The following is a 10,042-nucleotide window of genomic DNA, read 5'->3' as shown; positions in this document are numbered from 1 at the left end:
CTTGTCCTGCCATTAGTAAAGTTGAATGGAAAAAAAGCATGAAGCATTGTTTGCCATATACCTAACAGCTTTCTTCTAATTCTGGAACATCAGTAGCATTACCGATTTAAAAGGGACAGCGCTTGAATGGTGTGAAATTGACTTATTTAAAATAAAATTCGAGTGTCTAATAATAGAGCATCTTTTAAACAGCATACCCCTTAAATTTTATAAATACTTAAAATAACTATATAGATTTTTCTGTTTCCTTGCTGATGTTCAACATGCAATACTTTTTTTTATTAATTTTCATTTACAGTAATCTTATGTTTTATTGGTAACTGCAATAGGTAAGTAACTTCCAAAATTTTCTTAATACAAGCAGAAGTAGTCAATCTTCTGCAGCCAAATGATCTCTTGAGTATGGTCTCATGTTTCGCAACATGCATCATCATTATACTCTGTATCCATGCTCCCTATTTCTGCTGTGGGTTTTACCTCTGTGCACCTGAAGAGGAAAGATCAAACCTGTCATCCAGGCTAGAGGGCTTCCCATCCAGTTCTAACTTCTGTTTGATGGCAGCAGTGTCAGGCTGTTTCTAGATCTTTCCTTTGGTGTATAGGAAATTCTTTATAAATATTCTAAATTATCTGCAGATTTGTTCCTTTCCTTGTCCATAGGTAGGAATCATTCTGTGTTTCTCTTTAAGCAGTAGCTGCACTTCCCTTAGAGACAAAATCTATGATCCTTATGTGCATTTGCTCCACAGCCTTTGGTGCTGCTCCAGTTTGCATCCTCAGCCACTGGCCCCTACTATGGGTATGGTAGGAGTGGTTCCCTGGAGTTTGGAACTTGAACTCAATGAAATAGTGCCAATCATGGAGAGGAGCTGTCTCCATTCCAGCCTCCCAACCTGATGTCACAGAAGCTAACAGCTTCCAGTGGCACTTCTGTGTGGTTCCAAGCTCTACCTCAGCAGAGGATGCATTTGGGTCTGCAGAGTCTAGCCCCAGGAAAGTCCCATCCCCTCTGAAATAGGGCTGCACCTCTGTAAACCTCAGAGTGATACCACAGGACCTTGTGACAACTAAGTGAGCATATCTACTGTTCTCTGGTCACCACAAGCCAGCTTCATGAACCACCAACACTCTCATCAGCTGGAGGTAGGTGCTTTTTCCTAAATGATATGGTGTCCCTCTTTAGACTGTTCTAATAACATGCCCATCCTTCCTCCTTGAGCAATGCCCCCACTTCAAATTTTTGCAAGTTTTACAAGTTTTAGCAACTTTAATAGTTGCTATTTAACATCTTCCCTAGTTGCTGATGGCATAACAAGTACTTTCATTATAACTAACATATGAATACATCATTCTGCTTCTTACCAAATACAGAAGACATTTATTGAATACATCTGCCTCTTATGCATCATGATTGATAGTTTTACCATGGTTGTCTAGAAGTGGATCTATAGTATTGCTAGGATTTCATGTGTTCCTGATGTATTTGAAATATTCCTTCTCACTATCCTTAGCCCTACTGGCTGTAGAGTTTTCACTGATTTCTTTATCAATTTGCTGCATTTCCTAACTGCTGATTTGTACTCATTACTCTCAGCCTCTCCTTTTTTCATCTGTTTATATATAGTAACTTCTTTCACTCCCTTCTTAACCAGGAAGGGTTTTTTTAACCAAAGCAGTCTTTTCATGATTGCTAATTTGGTGTTTTAGTAAGCTACTAACACCAATAATTAATTATACACAGCAATCATAATTTACTAGAATCACAGAAAAGGAAAGGTTTATGGAGAGTAACAGACTTCAGTCGAAGAATTATGTATCAATTCCATAATTAAAGATGCATTAGCAGAAAAAAGACCTTGTAATTATGAAAGACATTTTTATAAAACTTTGAGGATTAGTTTGTTACTCATATTTTCTTTGCACTGAACTTTTTCATCCAATGTTTTCTTGGTATCGGTCTCAGAATAAATACTTAATGTTATGTAATACTACATAACAGAATATAAAGCATTGTGATCATAGTGCCTGCATGCATAACCTTTTGCTTAACAGGCTCTAAACTTTTTCCTTTTCAACTAGGTAATGTCAGAGAGTGGGATGGCACTTTAAGGGAGTCAGGGTTTAGCCCTCATCTCTGACTATGGAGTGTAATCCTTTAAGGACTAGAGAAGCTTACTGTAACTCCTATGTAAATGTAGCCCTATATGGAGCAGGGTAGGAAAAAGCAGGATTGCTGCAGGGAATAAATAAGCTCCTGCAAAAGACCTTGGCTCAGGAGAAAGGATGTGATTTGAGATATTGAACTTCTGTTTAACAATTTTGTTTGAAGTAAGAAAACCAAGGCTGTGAAGAAGAGAGACTGAAATCCTGTAGCTGGAGAGCATTCTTTAGCGTATGGACTGGTGACTTAGCCCACTGGCTTGCAGGTAGCCCAAGCAAAGTATGGAAATGTGTGGAAGCAACCCTTGAGAGATACCAATTCTCTGTTTTCTCCAAAACTTGCAAGAATGAGTGACCATTGTTGTAGGATATTGGAATACAGACTGGCAACTCCTTGCAATAGTAAGGCTAAAAGCTTGGTTAATAGTAACAGAAATGATCTAATTAGATTTGACTGTCATCACTTCTTAAATAAGAGCACCAATAGATATTTTCGTTATTTGATTCCCTAATATTCCCATTTTTCACTCTTTCCATATTTCCAATTTAATGAGAATATCCTAAGCAAGTTGTCAAGACCTCAGCAGATAATTCCCTTCTTATCTAATTGTGTCCAACTCTTAAAAAGCTAAATAGGCTTAGGCCAAGTTAGTGTTTGGAAGAGTGATTTACCTGAACTAATAATTTCATAACAAAAACTAATTTAAGTTAAAGGAACTTTAAGGTTGCAAAGTTAAATACTCCAAGTTAGGAAATGACAGAATTAAGGCTGCCTACAGCAACTTTAATCCTGTTTCCCTGTGTATTATGTGATCACACTATTTCTATTGACTCTGCCTGGTTCATTTCACAGGAAGGATTTCAAGTAAAACACGCGTAAGTATTTGCAGGATTAAGAACTAAGGGTGAAGTCACTTCTGCTTATTTCTCCTCCAACCCTAGATGTGGAACCTACCTTTAGGGTGTTTCATGCACCAGATACATAGGATCCATTCAGCTTTGGTGAGGCATATACATCTTTTCTGTTCTAATTAGAGAGTCTGCACAAACCATGTTTGAAGTTTTCCTGGAGTACCTGAGCACAAATCTCCAGCAAGGAAGTGAGAGGATCAGTAGATTCATTGGTATGACTTCAGGCTGTATTCCCTTTTTGTTTGCTAAAATACAAATATTTACAGATATTCCTACCACACACATAAGAGTAATCCTCTCCCCTCATGTGTTCATCTTTCCCTATGGCAGATGCTATTGTAGGGAGTTAATGTTTCAATGCAAATGTGAAAGGGTGGGTTGCATCAGCAAAGGCTCTAAAGTGCAGGCAGAGGAGTGGTCAGAAGAGGGACAATATTGAGAGTGAAGAAGAAAACGCCTGTATTGCCCAAGAATTCAAAGGGAGGAGATTTGGTTGCCGGCTCTAATAGTATGGCTTTCTCAACACAGCCTCTCAGAGTATTTTGGAAGTCATTAAAAAATTGGAAGGAAACTTGATTCCAGTAGTCCATGTGTAATAGCAATAGAGGGCAGAGTGACTTATGAAGAAAAGTAATGTTAAGTCTATTTTGGATAACATGCAAGGGGTTATAGAATGAGACTGTTTGTTCTAAACTTCTGACAGGTGTCCTGATTAATGACAATATAATTTTTCTTCAAAAACTGGGGGAGGAGGGGTGTCAAAGAATTTTAACTTGTGTTTTGACTTATGAAAAGGGTGATGTTAAAAATCTACACCCACTCCCTTCCCCTTTCTTGATTTAACTTCAGATGAAAAATGACCCTCCTTTGTGTATCACTAAAACTCTTCTTGTTTCCTTCAAATTCTCTGGTGCTTAAAATGCAATTAGTGTTCTACCCACGTGACCTCCATCCTTCCCCAAATGGTTACAATTTAATTGCACCACTTTGACATTTAGTACTAAGTATTATCACTATTTTAGAGACAATTTGTTAGAAATGAAGCACTACTTTTATTCTAGGAGAAGCGGTTGTTATCGTCCCAGATGCCAGATTGGGGGTAATAGAAATTAGTGTGGAATTTTTCACTGAGGATAATGCATCTGAAGAACTTAGTCTTTGTTTCAGTATGCAAATTGTCTGTGAAAAGTGTGTGGTGTGATTTCTTCACCCACCCACCCCTTTTTTTGGGCAGTTATTGATAATTCTCTGAGACCATTTCCCAGCATGTTTGGAGTCAGGGGCAGGGAGGGAATGGAGAGAAACTCCTGCTGAGGCTAATAGGGAGGCTTCTGCGCGGGGGGATGGACAAACCACTTTCTGGGCTAATAGTGAACTAGGGCTGTGCTGCCCCCTGAGTGGGAGGGGACAGCTTGACTCAGACCAAGACAAGCTTTCAGTTTTTTGTCTTTTGAGCTTGGCAACTGAGAGACAGAACAGCTGGGAGGGGGGGTCCGATTAACTCCCCCTCCCCACAAAGGGGGTCTTTGAACTGCTGTGGAAAAGTTGCATGGATCAAGCAGTTCCAGTGCTGGAGAAACCTGTATCCACAGTGGCAGCTGGAGATCTGCCTGGTGCTGGCTACCCGGAGCCAGCTGAAGCCTCCCCAGGACTCCAGATCAGGGAGCCTGGTAGGAGCCAGGGTGGGATCCACAAAAGGACTTAGGTGTTGCAATGCTGAGCGTGATGATGACTAACTTTTTAGGTACCTAAAAAATCACATGAACAGTGCCACAATCCACAAAGCCAAGCTGGATGCCTAGGCTCACCCTACAGTGAATGGGAGAGAGAGGCACCTCAGAACATGAGCCACAAAAACAAGCATGGTAGGTGGGGAGCCACTTAAACTAGCTGACAGGTTTCAGAAACTAGCTGAGGGAAGATGCTCACCGGAGGGGGTATGATAAGCTCTGCCCCTCTCATGGAGATAAGCATCTCCCTGTAGCTCTGACTTTGGCACCTATCTCTGCTTAGTGATGCGCAAATGGAACCTGTCTCCTGGAGGTGCCTTGGGCACCCAAGCTGTTTCTTGTGGAAATGAGCTAGAGGCCTGCCTCTCTCCATACACACACACTGCCAGAGGTGGTTCCTTGTAACTCTCAGTCCAGTTACAACTGAGCAGTGACAGTCTCCTGTGGTGTAGGAAACCTGGGTTCAAGTCCTATTTCTCAGGAGGGTGCTTTAAGCTAGGGGATAGCCTGATGTGGGGCTTCCCAATCTCTTCTGTTGAAACTTTCCACTGTAAATAAATAAATGAATGATTGGAGCAGGGGAATTGGACCCAGGATCTCTAACCTCCCAGATGGACATCCTAACTGCTGGACTACAGAGTCATTCTCTCTTTCTGGACCAGTGACTATTTAAGTATTTATCTACAGTGGATCTCTCTCACTCTCACACACACCCCTCTCTTTCCCGCCTCCATCAGGTGACCTCTGAGCACATCTACCAGATTGGGCCCTACACAGGAATTAGGTAGCTGAGTGCCTATATTCCCCAGTTTGTGACTTGTTCTGGGGCTTAGGGCAAAGATAGATGTCTCGATGCCTAGAGGGAGAAAGCAATATGCACGCCCAGAGGTGGGAACTTTTACTCTGAAAACTTACTTAGCTAGTGAGTTTAGGCACTTACAGGGTTCAGCAGGAGTTCCATGTATTGCAGAGGAGCCAAAACTGGGACTTGGGAGCCTACTGTGATGAAATGGGGAATCTGTAATATTTTTATGAATCCTTTGTGTGCCCTGGTTTCCCCTATGTTTCATATGGCTACCCGGTGGTGAGGGGAAAAGGACTGTTTGCTTCTAGGGCAGGCTAAGAGGCATAAGTATGAATATTGCCTATCTGTCTGAGGCTGACTGGATCATTAAAAAAGGACCAGCCAGGGCTGACCCCATATCAATGGAGTAGTGTTTCTCAACCTTTTTGTTCTGGTGATCCCCTTTGGACTTAAAAAAACTACCCTTAGGAAAAAATTGCAACCCTCTTACTTCAAGCTTGGGGCTTCAGGCATCAGCCCTGCTCAGAGTGTGAGGATAAAACATGTATATTAGCTTTGCAGGGCCCCCTGTGGCATGGTGCCCGTGGCAATTGCCCTGCTTTCTACCCCCTAATGCTGGCCCTGCTTTTGACCCTCCCTGCCCCACCCCTACTCTGACCACCCCCTGGGGGTCACAACCCCCTGGTTGAGAAACACTGCAATGGAGAATCTGAGAAAACAATGGAAAACCTAATCACCAGAAAGTTGGCACCTAGCAACCAAGGAGGTGGAGGAAGACGGATTTCCCTGCTTCTTGGCAGGGAAGCTGAACAAGGCCCCTAACTGGAGAACAAAGGACTGGGAAGCGTAAGGTGGGGGGACAAGAATTGGTTGCTGAAAGGAGACGGGTCTTACGAGGAAACTGTCCAAGGAAGTGAGACAAAGCCTGAACATGGAGTTTGCTACACCTTGATTGGGCTCTGGGCTAGCCAGATGGACTTGGACTATGGCCTTCTATGCTGTGGCCCAGTTGACTAATAAACCCTTTTGTTTTGACGATGCTATTTGAGTGGCACTGCAAATACTGGTTGAGGTGCACTAATCTCCGAAGAGTGTACGAGTCTCTATCAGGAGTCTATCTCAGTTAAATTCACTGAACAGAGATCACTGTATGAAGCAGGAGTGTTGGAGCCCCAGAGACTCAGTCTTGGGAGGCTGTGAGGCCAGGTGGCCTATCCTGAAGGAAGAGCAAGTCCCCTTGGGGTTCTGGCACACTGAAGGGGTTCTGCCCAGGGCTGAAGATGCAGTAAGGGTTCTTCTGTGTTGAAGCTGGCCAATGTTCACAGCCCTGCAGTACTCCTCTCTGGACTCAACCTCAGCATGCCATCTGCCTAGAAAGGTGCCCAGCAGGGAGCTGGGGTTAGGAGGCAGGGAACTGATTGATTTGTTAAATGTTTAGTAGATACTTACTAATTAAACCCTAACCCTTTCCTTCCCCAGATTGTATTTTCCCTGCTCCCAGTAAAGTTCTCCTTTATTATACAGTTGATTTTGAATGTTATTTCTTTGCTGGGGTTTGTGTTGAAGTACTTTATTCGTTTTGGGGTATCAGGTTTTGATACTCCTTGTGCACTGGTAGCAATATTCATTTTCCCAAGGGACAGCACCTCTTGTATCTGAGGCTAGGTCTACACTATGGGGAGGGAGGATCGACCTAAGATATGCAACTTCAGCTACGTGAATAGCGTAGCTGAAGTTGCGTATTTTTAGGTCGACTTACCTAGCTGTGAGGACGGTGGCGAGTCGACCACTGCCGCGTCGCCTCCGCCTCTTGCCGCGGTGGATTTCTGGAGTCGACGGCAGAGCGATCAGGGATCGATTTTATCGCGTCTAGTGAAGACGCGATAAGTCAATCCCCAATAGATCGATTGCTACCCGCCGATCCAGCGGGTAGTGAAGACGTGCCCTTAGGCACAGTGAAATTGCGAAAGGTTGAGGAACCTGCCATCAGAAAAAGAACCCGGGCCCCAACCCATGCAAAGATGGGGGAGAAGCCACCCCAAATACCAAGTACCAGAGAGGAGGCTTGATCTGCAGTTCAGGGGAGGGGCTACAAGACTCTTTATTAACCTGTTGCCATGCCTGGTACAGATCACAGTTGAGAGGGCCAATCTTGGGTCAGATTGTCAAAAAAAAATGGGCAGACACCTCCACACTGGTGGTATATTCTATAATTAGATTTAGCCAAACCAGCAACAAATGTGTGCTCCTGGATCACTATACTAGCTTAACATGGAGCCACAGACAGTCCCCTTAGACACTCCAGCCTATATCACCACCCAGACAAACTGATGATGCAGGGGAGGGGTGTCAGTCACTTACCCAGGTCAATGGATGCTCAGGACCTTACACCAAAGACAATGCTGTAGCCAATCCTTCAGTTAACTAAAGATGTATTAACTAAGGAAAAGAAATGAGTTACTAAAAGGTTAAAGCAAATAAAATACATTACAGTTAGATCAATGTATGTATATGAAAGCGATAGCAGGGATGTTAAATCTGCTAGTTTTCTATAAGTCTCTCTGAAATGCCCAACTTGTTCTTAGGGACCTCACTCCTTTTCTTCAAAATTTCCTGTCAGACTTCATCCATCCAGAGCTGGGGTAGGAAAGAAGTGGCCAATGGCCTTTGTTCTCCCCTTTTGTATCTTGACCCTTTTTGCTGGCAAAATCCTTGCTGTGCTTTGTCATCAGTCCTTCATATGACTTGCAAATCTTTGCTTGCACCTTCTGCATATGTGCTGCTTGAGGTGTCTTTGGGGATGACATGCAGAAGCTCTTGGTTACAGCGCCTTTGTTATTCCGGAAGAGCTAATTTGTGAGCGTTTCTCAGATCCACAACATGTTTGAATTACAAACATATAGCAAAATTTCATAATTCCACACCCAATGTTGATAGACACATCATAACAAGATAATACTCAGATTACAACTATTCCAATGATACCTCACAAGGCATACTTTATACAAGATTTACCACAAGTCTGTAAAAGTGGTGACCATATTAGTGTAGATGGTCATCTTCCCCTTTAGATAGCATCACATAGCTCTTTAAAATGGGTGAGTTAATTCAGTTGAAACCCTGAATACAAATAGCAACAGGAGCCAAATTAGTTCATTCATCTTAACTGCTATTCTGTTTTTGGCCCCCTTTTCCCCTTCCCCCCTGTGCAATCAGGTGGGAAAATGAAGGGGTGTAGGGGAGACAGCAACTGGAATTCAAGGAGCTTTGCAAAAACAAAAGGGCAGCAGTGGAAACTAGTGTGTTTGTTGCTTCTTAAAGAGAAGTGGAGTAACTGAGCAAAAGGACACGCTGCTATTTACTGGTATTGTGATGTTTAAAAACAATGAGGAGTACTTGTGGCACCTTAGAGACTAACACATTTATTAATTTCTAAGGTGCCACAAGTACTCCTTTGTGTTTTTGCTGATACAGACTAACACGGCTACCACTCTGAAACATGTGACATTCAAGGAGTTCAACTGTAGGTGGCAGTATCTAAAGTGTTTGAACTTCTGAAGACCAAAAATTCCACAGTGATCTCAATTGACAGTACAAGTTTCCAATACAAAATTATGTGAAGCAAGACTTCGTCTCAGTCTTGATTGGACAAAACAAATTTCCTCCAAGAGGTGTGGTTCTATGCAAGTTCAAATTTTAATTTAAAAAAAGGAGGACCCTCCACAGGGCCCCAGCCCTGCCCTGCCCCAACTCCGCCCCTTCCCCACCCCACCCTTCCCCAAAGTCCCCGCCCCAACTCTGCCCCCTCCCCTGATTGCTCTGCCCCCCTTCTCCTCCCCCTCCCCTGCTTCCCGCGAATCAAATGTTCACGGGAAGCCTGAAACAGGGAGGCAGCAGGTAAGCTGGGACTGGGCCTGGGGCGGGGCGCAGCGCGGCCCAGTCCGGCCCCCCCCGGCAAGAAGCTCTGGCCCTGGCGTCTCCCGCCCAGCTCGGTTCGGGCCCTGGGGCGTCGGCCCTGGTTCCGGCCGAGTAGGGTTACCATTCGTCCGGATTTACCCGGACATGTCCTCCTTTTCGTGCTAAAAATAGCGTCCGGGGGGAATTTGTAAATAACTCACAATGTCCGGGATTTCCCCCCTCCCCCGGCAGAGCAGAGCGAGCGGCTGGGAGGGCTGCAGAAAAGTCCCGGGCTGGACTCCGGAGCAGCTTCCTCCTCCCACCCCCCCCCTCCCTCCCTGCATTCTGAGCCGGCAGCTCCTCCTCCTGCAGCCCAGTCCGGCAGCACTGTGCAGGGCCAGGGACCGGGTTTTGTTGTGCTGGGGAGCTCAGCCACGTGTCCGGCTCGGCTCGCACAGAGCCCAACACCCTGTTCTGAGCAGCAGGGTAAGGGGGCCAGGGAGGTTCTGGAGGGGGCAGTCAAGAAACGGGGGGGGGC

The sequence above is a fragment of the Chrysemys picta genome, chromosome 3 (assembly GCF_011386835.1).
Source record: "Chrysemys picta bellii isolate R12L10 chromosome 3, ASM1138683v2, whole genome shotgun sequence".
Taxonomy (NCBI): domain Eukaryota; kingdom Metazoa; phylum Chordata; order Testudines; family Emydidae; genus Chrysemys; species Chrysemys picta.
This window is presented reverse-complemented; position numbering follows the sequence as displayed.